The 16,834-nt window shown below is 49.6% G+C and overlaps 1 long non-coding RNA gene across 1 annotated transcript; it reads left to right on the top strand.

The window, feature by feature from the left end:
• Positions 1-2,912: 2,912 nt before the first annotated feature.
• On the top strand, positions 2,913-13,144 carry LOC125937740 (uncharacterized). Its single transcript, XR_007462498.1, has 2 exons — positions 2,913-3,164; positions 12,980-13,144. It is a non-coding gene; the product is annotated as an uncharacterized LOC125937740 (long non-coding RNA).
• The last annotated feature ends 3,690 nt before the right edge of the window (positions 13,145-16,834 follow it).

Here is a 16,834-nt window from a genome sequence, read left to right on the forward strand (position 1 = left end):
GCGAGGGATTTTTGTCTGTTCGGTTCACTGTTATATACCCAGCAGCCTATAGATCAGTATCTGGCACATAGTAGGTGTTTAATAAGCATTTGTTGAATAGTTGAATAAACAACTCTGGCCTGGGAATCAGACTCTATGGATGGGTAGCCTGGGGGTGGCTCTTGAAGAATGGATAGACTTTTAAGCCAGTCCCTTGGGGATGGGCATATGAGATAAAATGCCTTGTATGAGAAAGACACAAAAATGTGCTGTGTACTCAGGAATATTGAATCAAGATGTGAGGAAGACTGAAACAGCTCCTGAGGTGCTGTGAACATGGCCAAGGGCCCTATTGTACAGCCATAGAGGTCCAAAATGGGGGCACAAGGTGCTCCATTCATGTAGAAAGAACATTCTAGAGCTTTTCTGTAAACTTATTTTTACCTTTTTTGTAAAAAGGAAAAAAAAGTTGAAGTTCTACTAATAATAAGTAGCCTGACATCTGTGCCCTCGTGTTGCCTACGGTGTGATAGGTCACGTGTTCCGTATCCCAGGTCTGCTGTGAAAAAGCAGCATGGAGTCCACTGTGTGGGCTTAGCTGACAATGGCACCCCCATCTCCAGTGATGGTTCTAGTCAACCTGCCACAGGAGTCATCCAGGCACTTAATATTATAAAGGCAAAGTCTTTACATTATAGAATCTTTTACAAAGCTTACTATTGACAAAGGCAGGGGTCACAAAAATCTTTTGTACCATACAGAAATTTCCTGGTTGTTTCATAGCAAAATACTTCATCCCACCTTAAAGATGAGTTTTACTTTTGCCTGTTAAGAAAAGACAAACGATCCAAATGTGCTGGGTCTTTCTGTGACATCAAGGTATGTTATCCAGCAGATACTAAAAAAAATACATAGTACCACAGGTAAAGATGTGGTTTTAAGACCGAGTGAGGTGACCCCTTTTGGAAAGAAATGTGCTGGAGAGGCAGCACTTTGCTGACAGGTATTCTGGAATGATGTTGTTGACGGAGTGGTTCTCAGAGTATCACCCGTGTATCGTATGTATGCATTTAAAAACAGGGGAATAGGGGCGCCTGGGTGGCGCAGTCGGTTAAGCGTCCGACTTCAGCCAGGTCACGATCTCGCGGTCCGTGAGTTCGAGCCCCGCGTCAGGCTCTGGGCTGATGGCTCGGAGCCTGGAGCCTGTTTCCGATTCTGTGTCTCCCTCTCTCTCTGCCCCTCGTCCGTTCATGCTCTGTCTCTCTCTGTCCCAAAAATAAATAAAAAACGTTGAAAAAAAAATTAAAAAAAAAAAAACGGGGGAATAAAACTTTTCAACTTGTTTTAAAATTTTCTAAATTCTGAATTCACTTGTCAAAAATACTGAAAAAAAAAAATAACACCTTCTGACTGGTTTGCATTAAATGACATCGTTAAACCAAATTTCAGCAAAAAACTTCCGCACCGAATTGAAAACTGCACTTACAATTTAGCCAGTGCAGCCAACCACACACCTCTTCCCTGTGGAGCTCCCGCTCTTGGGAGGTGTTTTCTTCAGCCATAACAAGCATTGAACCAAGTGGACAAATGTGAGTTTAGTACCAGATTCTTAAATGAATGGATCACAACATTAAACCAAGATTAAAAAATTTTTTTCATGTTTATTTATTTATTTCGTGTGTGAAACATAGAGATGGAACAGGGGAAGGGCAGAGAGAGAGAGAGAGAGAGAGAGAGAATCCCAAGCAGGCTCCACGCTGTCATCGCAGAGCCCAATGCAGGGCTCGAACCCACAAACCGTGAGATCATGACCTCAGCCGAAATCAAGAGTCAGACACACTTGACCCAACTGAGCCACCCAGGAATCCCTAACAAAGATTTTATTTAAAGATGAAATACATTTGGGGCACCCAGCTATCTTAGTCGGTGGAGCGTGTGACTCTTGATCCTGGGGTCGTGAGTTCAAGCTCCACATTTGAGTGTAAAATCAAAAATTTTTTTAAGGATTAAAATTATTTAAAAAAAATCTTAAATACATAAAAATAAGATACATGTAACCAGAATTTTTGGTAATAATATGATTAGAGAAAGAAGCTTTTTTAAAAAAATGTTTATTTATTTACTTTTGAGAGAGAGAGAGCATGTGAGCAGGGAAGGGGCAGAGAAAGAGGGAGACAGAGAATCCCAAGCAGGATCCATGCTCAGCACAGAACCCGACGCGGGGCTTGATCTCACGACCGGGAAATCAGGACCCGAGCCAATATCAAGAGTCAGAAGCTCAACGGACTGAGCCACCCAGGTGCCCTAAGAAGCTTTCTTTTAAACCATTAAATAAAATGAAAACAAAGCATAAAACAGTATTATTTAATCTTGTTTTTTTAGTTTCTATTTTTTGGTAATGGGTTTTATAATTCATCCTCTATATTTGTATGTGGGCTATGCATATAATTTATAAATAAATATATGCATATGTTGGTTAGATTGCACGAACTTTGCTTTTCCTAGTGGGAGGCCGAGATTCAGCCGTGGCTGAGAATGACCAGGACGCTAGGGAGTGTTTCCAGAGGGAGGGACAGGATCCATTCGAGGCCACGTTGGAGTCTGGAGGCCTGGAGTCTCGAGGGAAGACTGAACTTTGGTCCTGACTGACTCAGGAGGGAGCCTGACCTGGGCCTGGGGCTGAGGGCAGGGAGGAGTAGGGAGGGGAGAATGCCGGAAGTTCTGGACAAGGCAGGAGTGCACACTTTGGTAATAGATGGGATGGGGTGGGGAGAGCTTGGGAGGAAACCATGCTGTTGCCCAGGACCTGGTCCCTGTGACGAGGTCCGTCCAGGCTAGCTGGCCCCGAAGGCCCAGACACCGCGTCCTCCAGCCTTATTCTCCTGCACAGCCCGTCTGAGCCAAAGAGGGCTCACAATGTAAGTCCTCATGCCAGCAGCCAGTGGGGGGGTGGCCAAAGCCCCGTGTCCCAGGCCGCTGGGTCTGGAGGTCGCCCTGGCAACAGGCTGTGTTGTGATGCTTCACAGAGCCAAGGGCTTGTTAGTCAGAGCCACACAGAAGGTCCCCTCTGACCCTGGCAGGCCGGCAGGCCAAATCTGGACACTCCTGGGAATGGCCCAATGACAGACCATTGTCGGGCCTTGTTACCAGACCAGGAGAAGAGCAGCTGGCCAAAGGAGAGAGAGGTGGGTCCAGCAGGGATCGGGGTTCCGAAATCATTCAATTAACAAACTGTGCTCAGCCAGCAGGCAAATCAGGCCTCGCCTCGGGTGGGGAGGAGGGTCCCTGTGTACCATGTGAGATGTGATATCAGAGGTGGCAGCAGTACAGCTAGGACATGTCCTTCCAAATAGGCCTCAGCCCCTGAAGCCGTCCCCTTGGGACGTTGCTGCCCTTACACCAGTGATAAAGCCGGGTGCCTGCATTTCAGGACTCTGCATGAGGACGGCTTCAGATCGGGGCCGCTGTATTCTAGTCCTGCCTGGAATAGACAGTTCCCCTTTTCCTGGGCCTCAGTCTCCCCATAGCCTGCCAGCAGGTTGCCCAGGAGACCTGCCCCCATCACCCCCTCAGAGCCCATCTCTCTCATCCCGCCCCAGCAAGCCCCCACGTCACACTGAGCTTTGTCAGGGCCACCTGCGTCTCCTCACTTCCACATTACTGAGAATGCTGTTCCAGTCCGCCATTCCTGCTTCAGGGCCTGTGATGAAGGCGATGAGCGACCTGGGGCCCAGTCACCCCTCCCAAGACTGGATTAATGTCCCCAGGCAGTGGCCCCTTCCCTGCTGTGTCCAAACCTCCCCCCACAGCACACACACAGTTGCCCCTAGGGGCACAGTCTCCCAATGACTGGCCTGGGTGGAGCCACTTCCCTCCCTGAGTCTCAGTTTCCTCATCTGTGGAAGGAGGGTAGTGAGAGTGACCTCACAGGAAGGCATGCCACGCAGAGTTAGCTCCCATGCTTCTGATCACATTTAAGGAATTATTTTTATTATTAACGTGGGCGTCTCTTGCTGGCCTTTTTAGGCTGTTTGAAGAATAATTTGGGCACGGGTCAAACCCCACTTCCCTTGATCCCCCTGTGGGCTGAGGAGCTGCGGGGGTGGGCGGTGGGAAGCCACGCCCTCCAGGAACACGCCCCTCAACATGATGTCAGGAAGCGTGTCAACAGCAGCGCAGACCTGAATCACGAGGCCCTCCCCATCCCCTGGGAGCTCCCAGAATAGATCCAGGAGCCCTTCCCACAAGCGGCCCCCGAGCACTGGGAAAGCAGACAGGCCCCAGTTAGAATCCTGCCGATGACTCAGAGCAGGTCACCTGAGCTCCCCAACAACCCCCAGCCGCATCCTCACCCCTACCTTCTTCCTGGACTCCCCTCCGTGAATCTCCCCGCCCCAAGGCTTCCATCTCAGCGGGCCCTGTGGTTTCCTGCTGCCACGCTCTTTCTACAGAAAGGTTGCCCATTTTTTTTACCCCCTCTCACCCTCTGCCTCTGGCAACCACCGATCTGTTTTCTGTATCTATGACCTTGGATTTTTCTAATTATCATTTTTTAAAAAAGATTCCACATATAAGAGAGATTATACAGTATTTGTCTTTCTCTCTCTGGCTTATTTCACTTAGCATAATACCCTCTAGATCCATCCATGTTGTCCTCGATGGTAAGATTTCATTCTTTTTTATCGCTGAATAATATTTCATTATATATATACATATATAATGAATATATATTATAATGAATATATATGTATATATGTATATATATGTATATATGTATATATATGTATATATGTATATATGTATATGTATATATGTATACATAATGAATATATATGTATATATATGTATATATACACACATATACATATATATGTATATACACACATATATGTATATGTGTATATATACATATACATATATGTATATATACATATATATGTATATATACATATATATGTATGTACATATATGCATATGCATATATACATATATATGTACATATATATGTATATATACATATATATACATATATATACACATACATATATATGTATGTGTATATATATGTATATGTATATGTGTGTATATATACATGTATATGCACATACACACATATATGTACATATATGTATATATACATACATATATGTACATATATATGTACATACATATATATGTATATGTACATATATATATGTGTGTATATATATATACATATATATATGTACCAAACTTTTTTTATCCATTCATCCATTGATAGACACTTTGGTTGTTTCCATATCTTAGCAATTGAAAATAATGCTGCAATGAACCACAGGATACATGTATTTTTTCAAGTTAGTGCTTTTGTTTTCATTGGGTAAGTACCCAGAGGCAGAATTGCTGGATCATATGGCAGTTCTATTTTCAACTTTTATTTTTAATTTTTTGAGGGCTCTCCATCCTGTCTTCCACCGTGGCTGCACCAGGTGACATTCCCACCCACAGTGCACGAGGGCTCCCTTTTCTCCACATCCTCACCAACACTTGTTATTTTTTGTCTTTTTGATGACAGCTATTCTGACAGGTGTGAGGTGGCATCTCATTGTGGCTTTGATTTGCATTTCCCTGATGATTAGTGATGCAGAACATCTTTTCACGTGCTTGTTGGCCATCTGTGCGTCTTCTCTGGAAAATATCTCTTCAGATCGGCCCATTTTTTAAACCAAATTGTTTGGGTTTTTTACTACTGAGCGGTATGAGTTCTTTATATATTTTGGATACTAGCCCTTTATCAGATATATGATTTGCAAATATTTTCTCCCATTCAATAGGTTTCCCTTTCTTTCTTTCTTTCTTTTTTTTTTTTAAGATTTTATTTTTAAGTAATCTCCACACCCAATGTGGGGCTTGAACTCATAACCCTGAGATCAAGGGTTGCACGCTCCACTGACGGAGCCCACCGCCAGGCTCAGGGTTTTCCTTTCATTTTGTTGATGGTTTCCTTTGCTGTGCAGAAGCTTTTTAGTTGGATGTAGTCCCACTTGTTTCTTTCTGCTTTGGTTCCTAGTTGCTCGGGCTGTTTCCTCTGCTTGTCTTCTCGGGGCTGCTGAGCCCAGCCACTGCCACCAGGAAGCGTGCCCAGCCTCCCCCAACTGGAGGGGAGCTTTTCCTCAGCACCTTGTAGGTGGCACTTTAGCACATTTTTTCAAGTTGATTTATTTAAATTGAAAGAGAGAGAGAGAGAGCATGAGCAGGAGAGAGGCAGAGACAGAGGGAGAGAGCCCAAGCAGGCTCTGCGCAGTCAGCTCAGAGTCCGATGCAGGGCTCCGTCTCACGACCGCTGTGAGATCATGACCTGAGCCGATATCAAGAGTCGGACGCTTAACCCACTGAGCCACCCAGGCATCCCTGTACGCATCCCTTTAAAAACTTCAAATAGGAGCTCCAACTCGGCGAGTGCGGTGGGAGCAGTGCCCTTCAGATGCAGCGTCCCATCTTCTTCTGTTTTACAGATGAGGAAACTGAGGCTCAGAAAGGTTGAATAACTTGCTCTGGATAGTCTGCCACCCTAGGACTCGAAGCACGCAGACACAGAAGTCCCTGTGCTTTTCTACACCCCCCCCCCCCCCGCCCCCTGCGCATTCCCATTTCTGGGCTCTCCTGGTCTTAACCAGACAATTGAAGATAATGTCCGAAGGAAATCGGAGTTGTAAAAGATTAAAACTTAATCCAAATGACTCTCCAACTAGCCAGTGACTCTTCTAAGTTTGTTCCTCCACACACTGTTAGCATTATAAAACTCTCTCTTTTTTTTTTTTCTGGTAGAAATAATAGTTCCTAAAACAAAATATCCTCAGTGAACTCAAAGACCTGAGAGAAATATGGAAGTCCGTTGTCCCCTCTTCATGATTCTGGACCCGCTCCACACAGGGACTAGGCAAGTCCTGTGGGGCCCAGCTGACAGCTTGCCCAGCGCTAGGGACAGTGTGTGACAGCTGTGTTCACACAGGGCTCGGAGGGTGAGGTCCTTGCTCATTTCACGCTTACAGCAACCCAGCTATGTGGGCCCCAGTACCCTTATGCTGTGGGGTGGGGGGAGACCGAAGGTCAGAGAGGTTGGAGGTGACCCCACGGATCTTCCCAGCTCCATAACTTGCGTTCCCAGCCTAGCAAGTGGGGACCTTCCCTCCCACTGTGGCTCAGGACCTCTGCCTGGGAGAAGCATTAGGCCTCTTGCTAGGGGATCTGCCTTGGAGGGGCCTTTCTTGGGGCTCTCTCTCCTCCCAAAGGCCACAGAGCTGGCCTAGCCCCCAGCAGCTCCCAGACTGGTCCCTCCCCTGTGGTCACATGGATGGTGGTGCCCCACTGGTACACTGGAGGCTTTTATCGAAGGGAGAGTCAGGAGCCTGCGGTTCGGATCTTTGCTCTGCCACCTATTTGCTGTGCCATGACTCTGGGCCTCCCGGGGATTGTCTCCCTGGTAAAATGAGGGTATGTAGGTGACTTGGGCAGGAGCACAGCGAGCCTCCCCTGGAAGAGAGCCGAGTCTGAGATCAGGGTGGAAAGGCAGACAAGAGAAGGTGGCCCCGGAAGCCAGGCCATTCCAGGTCTGGGTCAGGGAGCTGCATGAGAGCAAGGACGTGCTTATCGGTGCTAGGACAACCTCAGGGCACATGACTCCTCTCCTGTGGGTAGAAGGAAGAAAGAGCTTTCCCCTTTGGAATGTAGCCCTCCGCCTCCCCCAGGCCGCAAGACACAGACCTCCAGCATTTGGGCTGAATTAAGAGCCTCAGACATCAGCTGCCTCTGAATCACGGCCGCTCTGAGCCGAGCCGGGGAGGCACGTAGGAGTACATCCTGGACGGTGATTTTCACACCGTGTCCTATAGGCTCTGGGGGACCTCGGGTGTGCAGTTCCCTTTATGTGTGTTATATATGAGCTTCCTCTTATTTCAAGCGAAGAGAAAGTGCTGCATGCCAACAGAGGAAGGGAAGGAACGAGCTGAGTTCCAGAGAAGTCACATGGCCAGAATGCCCTCTCTGGGCCAGGCTTGGTGCCGACCATGAGGATTCCGTGGAAGCCACAACAGACAGGGCTCCTGCCGTCGAGGTGTTTAAGGTCTGAGGAGATGACAGCGATCGATAAGAGCTCATACATGGGGGGCACGTGGGTGGCTCAGTCGGTTGGGCGTCCGGCTTCCGCTCAGGTCATGATCTCGCGGTCCGTGAGTTCGAGCCCCGCGTCGGGCTCTGTGCTGACCGCTCGGAACCTGGAGCCTGCTTCGGATTCTGTGTCTCCTTCTCTCTCTGCCCCTCCCCCACTCATGCTCTGTCTGTCTCTCAAACATAAATAACACTTTAAAAAATAAATAAATAAATAAAGAGCTCATACGTGTAACCTTATGTAGCCTGTCATGCAATCTACACATATCAACTCTCATGACAGCCTTCTGAGGTTAGTAAATCCCCCATTCACAGATGAGGAAATTGAGGTATGAGAGATAAAACGATACACCAGGCAGCTAGGACGTGACAGAGCTGGGATTTGAACCTTACCTATCTGTCTCCAGAGTTTGTGCTCAGGACTACTACGTTACGCGGGTATATAAATAACCTATATAGAAAACCTATGTGTTTCCCCTATAGACAGGGGAACCCGGCTAAGCTGAGGTTGGGTGGGGAGCATTGTCAACAGAAGCTTCCCTGAGGAAGTGATGCTTGAGTTAAGATGGAAGGATGACATTGAGAGACCATTGGGGTTTTTTTAAAGTTTATTTTGAGAGAGAGAGCACAAGCAAGGGAGGAACAGAGAGAGAAAGAGAGAGAATTCCAAGCAGGCTCCACACTGTCAGCACAGAGCCCAACGCGGGGCTCAAAGCCACAAACCATGAGATCACGACCTGAGCCGAAACCAAGAGTTGGAGGCTTAACCGACTGAGCCACCCAGGCGCCCCAACAGACAGTTGATTTTTCACAGTGATGCCAAGACCATTCCCTAAGAGGACGGCCTTTTCAACGAACGGTGCTGGGGCAGCTGGATATCCACGTGCGGAGGAATGAAGTTGATCCCCTATCTCACACCATACACAAAAATTACCTTAAAATGGATCGACAACCTCAATGTAAAGACTAAACCTCTTAGAAGAAAATAGTTATAAATCTCTGTGACCTTAGATTAGGCAATAATTTCTTGGATATCACGTCAAAAGCATAAGCAACAGAAAGGAAATCAGAAACACTGGACGGGATCAAGATTAAATACTTTTATGCTTCGGAGAACACTATCAAGAATGGGGAAATCTTTTTGCAAATCATGTATCTGAAATATATATGAAATTCTCATAATTCAGTAATAAGACAAATGTGAACATAGGCAAAGGATCTGGATAGACATTTCTCCAAAACAGGTACACACAGGGCCAACAAGCACATGAAAATATGCTCTGATGTCATTAGTCATCAGAGAAACGCACTCCAAGCCGCAGCGAGATGTTGCTTCACAGGCACTACAATGGCTGTATATATATTTACAAAAAGACGTAATAAAAAGCATTGATGAGTATGTGGAGAAATTGGAACACTAATACCCTGCTAGTTGTACTGGAAAACAAAGCAGCCTCTGTGCAAAACAATCCGGCTGTTCCTCAAACGATTAAACCTAGAGTTGCCATATGATCTAGGAATTCTACTCCTAGGAATACACGCAAGAGAAATAAAAACATATGTCCGCACGAAAATTTGCACATGGATGTTCATAGCAGCATTATTCATAATGGCTAAAATGTGGAAACAACCCAAATGTCCCTCAATTTATGAATGTATAAATAAAATGTGGTATCATCCATGTGAGGGAATATCATTCAGCCATAAAAAGAGGACAAGGTGCATCATCTACTACGATATAGACGAATCTTGAAAACCTCATGCCAAGTGAAAGAAGCCAGTCACCAAAATGTAAGACTCCATTTATAGGAAACGTCCAGAATAGGCAAATCTATAGACACAGAAAGTAGATTAGTGACTGGTAAATGAGTACAGGGTTTTAGACGGTGATGCAAATGTCCTAGAACTGATCGTGGTGATGATTACCCAGATCTGTGGACATACTAAAAACCATTGAATCACATGTTTTAAATAGGTCAATTATATGACATATGAATTATATGTCAATAAAGCTGTTATTTTAAAAAGAAGGAAGGATGAAGAGGCATTAACTGTGGACATGGAAGGGGCTGGGGCTTGGGGCACGTCTTCTAAAGTAAGGGGACTGTATGTGCAAAGGCCCTGTGGCTGGAAGCCTGGTATGTTGAAGAAAGCAAGAAAGACCAAGTGACAGGAGCTCATAGGGCAGAGGGGGAAGAGGGAGGAGAAAAGGCCGGAGGGCCAGCTGGGCTAGGTTGCCCAGGGTCTTGGGGACTATGGCATGACCTCAGGTCCACGTAGAGACAGAGGAATGCAGCTCCCACAATGGTGCAGGTGATGGCATTATGGCATGTAGTTCATCAGGCTCAGGCTATCCTGCACTTCCCTCCTCCTGACATCTTCCGTCTGCCTGGGGGACCCTAGGATAGGATGTGCATTCTGGAGGAAGTGTGGGAATCATCCGAGTCAGAAGTCTCTGCAGATGATGGGCTTTGTGGCAGAGCCAAGGTTTATGTCCCAGCTCTGCGACTGCTGTGGGGCTTTGGGCTACTTTTTCCTCTTCTTTCCTCTTCCTTCCTCTCTCTCAGAGCCCCAGTTTCTGCATCTGCATAGTAACAGCTCTTCCTGGTCTAGCCTCTTGAGAGGGCTGTGGCCAGGGGGGTCCATGTGATGGCGTCCAGTGCTTTGCAAAAAAAAAAAAAAAAAAAAGGTTTAAAAACGCAGACAAAGGTCATTGTCTATCTGCCGCCAGCTGCCTTCTTTCTGAATTCCAGGGTCCGCAGACAGTCGGCAAGGCTGCCGCACCCCCGCTCTGGGGACCATGGGTTTTTCTGAGGAGCTGGCTCTCATCCTGAGATTGGAGAGAAAGTCTCCGGCCTGCACGCTGTTCCTCCCCAGCTCCAGGGCATCGGGGTTGGGGTGGGGGGGGGTCAGGGAGTGGGAGAGCTGGGAGCGGACAGGCTGTGTCCACGTCCCAGGAGCTGACTAATTGAGGGCAGGGGGGAGGCCAACTGTCCTGCGAGGCAGAGCTGAGCGTGGACTCCCGGGGATGAGCAGAGTCTGGGGCTTCGGCAGCTGGAATCTGCTGGCTTGCTCTTTGAACAAACACTGAGGCCCTGTGTGCAACCTTAGAGATCATGCCTGTCTAATACAGGCTCTGGATTAGAGGCAGCTGGGGCCCGGCGTCGGGGAAGCCTTGCATAATGCCTCACAGTCAGTCAGGGGCAGAGGAAGACAAGCTGGAAAAAGTCAGAAGGGGAAGGGGCTTGGAGGCCTTCTAATCTAAACGTCACACTGCACGCACGGAATGGGAGCCCATAAAGCTGATCCGTGATTAGAGGGATGGGTCCCCCCGTGGATGGAAAGATGGGCCAAGTGACCCAGGCTGCTCCCAACGTTTCTGTTGTCCTGACCCCTGAGGCCTCCTCCCCAGACCCTGGAGAGGAAGACACCTGGGGCCTCTTCCCAGTGTCCCATTTCTAGTCCTAGTCACCCCACCTTACACTCCCCTACTATGGCCTTTCCCACCCTCTCCCCGACCCCTCCTCCCAGTTCGGTGCCTGACACGGGGCCTGCATTTCTAGGGTCAGGCCCCGAGCCCAGGATCTGGCCACCATATAACAGCGCTTTGTGCGTCCCAAACAGAACCTGTCTCTGGGCCCTGGCACCACTCCCCACTCTCTAGTCTCCGTTGGTGATGGACACCATCACCCGCACGGTGCCCAAGCCAGCCACACACCTGGGGCCACCTTCCCCTGACTCCCCTTTATCTCTGAAACAGCCCCTGCCCTCGACAGGGTTCCAGTCTCCTTCTCTCTTGCCTACATCCCTAGTGCCCTCCGAGCCTCCCCCTCATCTGCCCGCTCTGGTCCAACCTCCTCCCAGGAGCAGAGACACATTTGGGACACACTGTTCTGATCATGCTCCTCCTCTCGTCAAAAACATCCCATGACTCCCCAGCACCCTCAGGGGAAAGCCCAGGCTCCCTAGCCTGGTGTTCAAGGCCCTTCCTCATGTCCAGCTGGTTCCTGCTGACGTGGCGAGCCCCTGCACTCCAGCTGTCTATCCTCGTTGGAGACAGGCTCCCACCTGGACTCCCGCGTCCAGACCTTGGCCCCCAGCTCGCCCTACCCAAGGCTTTCTTCTCCGCTAGTCTGCCTGGCAAACACCCACCCATTCTTCAAGGATCATGTCCCCAAAGATTTCCCCACAAAGAGTCTTGACCCCTCCCTCACTCTAGGACCCTATCCCACTGTATCCTGTACAGACCTTGATCTGAGCCCCTGTGACACAAAGCTTATAGCCCTCTGCCCAGCCTGGGAGCCTCTCAGCCCAGGGACCAGATCTTATTGGGCTGGGGTGGGGAAGGGAAAGCAAGGGAGGCAGGCAGGAGGGAGGGGAGAGGAAAGGATTTATTTCAGGTTCCTGCTTAATGCCTCCTCCCCCAGGAAGACGGGCAGACGGCCTCTTGCTTGCATTTCTGCTGGTGCAGTCACTGTTACTCGGGTTCACACAGTCTAGAATGAGCCCAGGGCCCTGGAAGAGCATTTAGGCGGCACCTTGTTTTACAGATGGGGAAAATGAGGCACAGGGATGAGCAGCCCCCCTGAGTGTCATTCTACCAGATTGGAGCAGAGCCATCTGTCTGACCCCAAACCCCATGCCCATGCCCTTTCCCTGCTCCTGCTGTCTGATGTTGGCACCTCTGGGTCCTGGGAGCACATCATAAAGGGGACTCTTCAACCCCGGAGCCCCAAGCCACAGGTTCCAGCCCAATGGGGCCAGTGGGGGCCTGGGAGCAGGTGGTGGGGAAGGGGCCTGAGCCTTGCGATGCACGCACACTGGGCTGACCCCTTTCCATCTCACTCCATTTCAGCCAGCCGGGACTATTTGTGCTTGGACCACCTGATCACAGCTTCCACCACACTCTACAGAGCGAGGCCTCTGGGGCTTGAATCCCAGCTCTGGCAAGTTGTGAAAATGCTGTCACCTCCCTGTGCCCCGGCTTCCTCCTCTTGGAAATGGATACTTCACAAGGTTACTTTAAGGGCTGTGTGATTTCAATGAGTTGATTGGAGCCAATCGCTCAGCACGGCACAGGGCATTAAAGGACCCCCAGGCTGGGATTCCCTTCTCCCCTGCAGGCAGAGTTGCAGGCAGGGAATGGGGGAGGGGGACAAGGGCTGCCCCCCCCCTTCCCCCGTGCTTCTGCTTTGTGTCATCCCCGGGGCTGGCTCATCACAGGGCTGTGTGACAGGCATGTTTACATTCCTGAGTACCCCAGACGACAGCGGCTGATAAGGATGTCTCTGGTCTGGGAGCCTCCGCAATGACTTTATCTCCCTAGATAGAGCTGGCTGGCCCCGGTTGGGGGACGGAGGGTGACTTCGGTTTCTGAGAAGCCTCCGAAACCATGTTTGCGCAGATGTAACTGAGTCCACCTGGTTCTGGTGGCGTTTCCCGGTCTGTCCTCCTTGACCCGGATCCTGCCCCCTGTGCTCTCCGCTGCCGCCCCCCCCCCCCCCCCCCCCGTCCACCCCCCTCCACCAGATTCTGGCAAGCCTGCCCAGCCTCACTTCTCTTCTTCCTGCCTCTGGGTCAATCTGGGAGCAACCTGAGGGCAGTGTCTCCTGGGGACCTATCCCTGCAGGAAGCCGGGCTTCTCACACTTGATGTCCAACCAGAAATGACCCCTTTTCAGCCTCCCTGAAGCACACTCCTCCCCTTCTCCCTTGACCAAGTCAGAGACTGGAGCCATGTCTTGGGTCTTGTCCTTTCTCCCCAGCCTCACACACCTGCACCCTTCTAAGGAACACTCCCTCTGTGCCAGGCACTTTCCTTAATCCCCGGGCTCCTGGGAGGTACTGTTATAATTCCCATCACAGAGGCTGGTGACCCGCCCAGGGGCACGTAGTTGCAAGTGACAGAGCTGGGCTCAGTGGTGGGCAGAAGACTGACTCCAGGTTCCACTGAGACATCTCGAGGGTGGGAGTGGGGTGTGGGGAGGAGCTTACTTAAACCAGGCTGGGGTGGCTCACAGGTTGCCGGGGAAGCGGGAAGGCTGTTCTTTTTACTCAGTGCTGTGTATCTAAAACCTAAGTGCTTGAAACAAGACATTCATTTTGTTCTCAAATCTGCGTTTGGGCAGGGCATGGAGGGGATAGTTCATCTCTGCCCCACTTGACATTACCTGAAATGGTTGCAGTCAGGAGCAGGAATCATTTGGAGAGTCGTTTGTGCACATGTTGAGCACTGAAGCTGGCCTAAGGTGGAGACCTTAATGGAGGCTGTTGGCCCAGAGCACCTACAGTGGCCTCTCCGGGTGGCTTGGGCTTCCTCACAATATGGCTGCTGGGTTCCAGAAAGAGACAGAGACAGACAGATAGAAGCCTTATCACATTTTAAGATTTAGCCTGGGAAGTTAATGTAGTATCACTTTTGCTCTATTCTGTTCACTGAGGCAGTCACAAAGTTCTGCCCAGTCAGAAGAGGGGCAATAACCCATATCTCTTGGTGGAGAATGACAAGGCTCCAGTATGTAGAACTGGAAATCTTCCTGAGGCCACATGTTTTGGAAGGTATGCTCTGCCACAGGGACCTCCTCCTCTTACCTCTCATGACTAGTCCCAATTTCCTGACCTGAGAAGGCAACTCCAGAGGCTCAGTTGATTCTTCTCAACTTTGGAAGCATGGTCCTAAGTGGTGGGAGTGGGGGGAGACCATGAGCCACCATTTACTCACTGTATGCTGGGCCCTACCTGGGCATAGCGGTCCACACCCCACTATGATCCTACTTGATGGTCAATGAGGCCCCCATTCACCAGGTAAGGGAACAGAGGTTGAAAGAGGTGAGGTGACTACCCAGGCTACAAGGAGTCATTGGCAAGTCTGGAATAGAACTCAGGTCAGGTCAGTGTGGCTCCAAACGTCCTGGTCTTACCCTTGCACAGGCTGTCCCCAGGCTCAAGGTAAGGAAGGGGTGAGAGGGTGAGAGGGTGAGGGACTAATAACATGGGCTTTGGGATCAGAACAACTTGGGTTCTCACGGAAGCCCTTTGACCCTGGGTCAAAGGTTACTTCACATCTCTGAGCCTCAATTTCCATATCTGTCCAATGGGGTCATAACCTCTATGTCACTGAATTTCAAAACAAACCAGTGAAATAAAGTAATTTCTGCCACCAGCTTGGCACAGCCTGTGGCATGTCATAAATGAACCCAGAGCCCTCCTTAGACAAGACCCGCGCATCTGTGGGCCAGAGTGGGTGGTGGCTGCCTGGGGAATGGGCATTCTGCCGCTCACCAAGGGGGAGCCCCCGGCGCCCGGTGGCTCTGTGCAGGCAACCACAGAACCACATGTGGGGTTTACCACGGTCTGGCCAAGGCCGGAAGAACAAGAAAACACATGTGATGACGGAGGGTGGGCACCTGAGGTCGGAATGGGCCTCTGTCCTTTCTGGCATCTCCAGGTCGATTCAAACAAAGTAGGAGGGCTGTGTTTCCTCATCTGGAAAATGGAGACGATCACAAGCACAAAAGCCCCCCTTTTGGGGCTGCTTACCATGGGCCTGATGCAGATACAGCAGCTCACCTTGTGAGCTCAGGGGATCTCACCCGACCCCGGCTGAGAGGGACGCTGTGGGGCAGGAGCAGCTCAGATAGAAGAGGCAGCAGGAGTGCGACCAGGCCGGTCCTTTTCACCACTCTGCTCCCAGCCTCCCCAAACACACTGCAACGAGTTTATAAGGACTAGCCGAATTATGGATGTGGGTATGATTTCAACATTGTAAGCTGGAATGCAAACAGAGCGGGCCCAGGGACAACCTAGGCTTCGACTAGAACTGTGTTCTATGAGGCTCTCCCCACCTCCCTGACCCTGGCCTTCAGCCACGTGTCTCCACTTACCCATCTGTTTTCTGGACAGGGGGTCCTTGTGAGATGTTATGTTGGCTTTATGAAAGAGAGAAAGAGAGAGAGAGAGAAGGGAGGGAGGGAGGAAGGAAGGAAGAAGGAGCGTAGAAAACCACTGAGGGGTGTACTGAAGTCCCAGGGTGGCAGGAACACTCCCCAGGGCACACAGTGGGCGCTGAGGCCCCACCTGTCCCAACGCCCTCACCAGCCTGGTCCACAACAGTAGCCCCGGGAGCCTCCGCCCACTTCTCAGAGGCCAAGCCTCAGGCCATCTGCTTCTTCACTCACATGGGACCTCTGACATCGGTACTTCTCAGGTCCAGGAAACCATGCTCCTGAAAGAGCCACTCAGAAGCCCCATAATCCCCCAAGAGGAAAGCAAAGCAAAGCAAAGGACAACAAGGGAATGTTTGTATGTGCTCATACCTGCAGTTACATGCACTCATGCACACTGTGCATATCACACACGTGCAAGGCACACATTACGCACGAATCCGCCTGTACACACACTTTTGTAGATCTACACACACACGTGTGCACAAAGACGCAAAACACTTATTCCCCCGGGCACCCACGCATACACGCCACACCTATCCGTATTCCTACATTAAGGTGCACCTCCAAAGTACACACACACCTTACACGAACATACACGCATGTCTCATACACTCATATGGATTACCATCAGGCACAGCATGTATTTATGCAAAAAAGCACAAATGTGCACATACGTACATATATATATACGTATATATATGTATATATATACGTATATATATACATATATACGTATATATATACATATATATACGTATATATATA

This window comes from Panthera uncia, chromosome D1 (assembly GCF_023721935.1).
Source record: "Panthera uncia isolate 11264 chromosome D1, Puncia_PCG_1.0, whole genome shotgun sequence".
Taxonomy (NCBI): domain Eukaryota; kingdom Metazoa; phylum Chordata; class Mammalia; order Carnivora; family Felidae; genus Panthera; species Panthera uncia.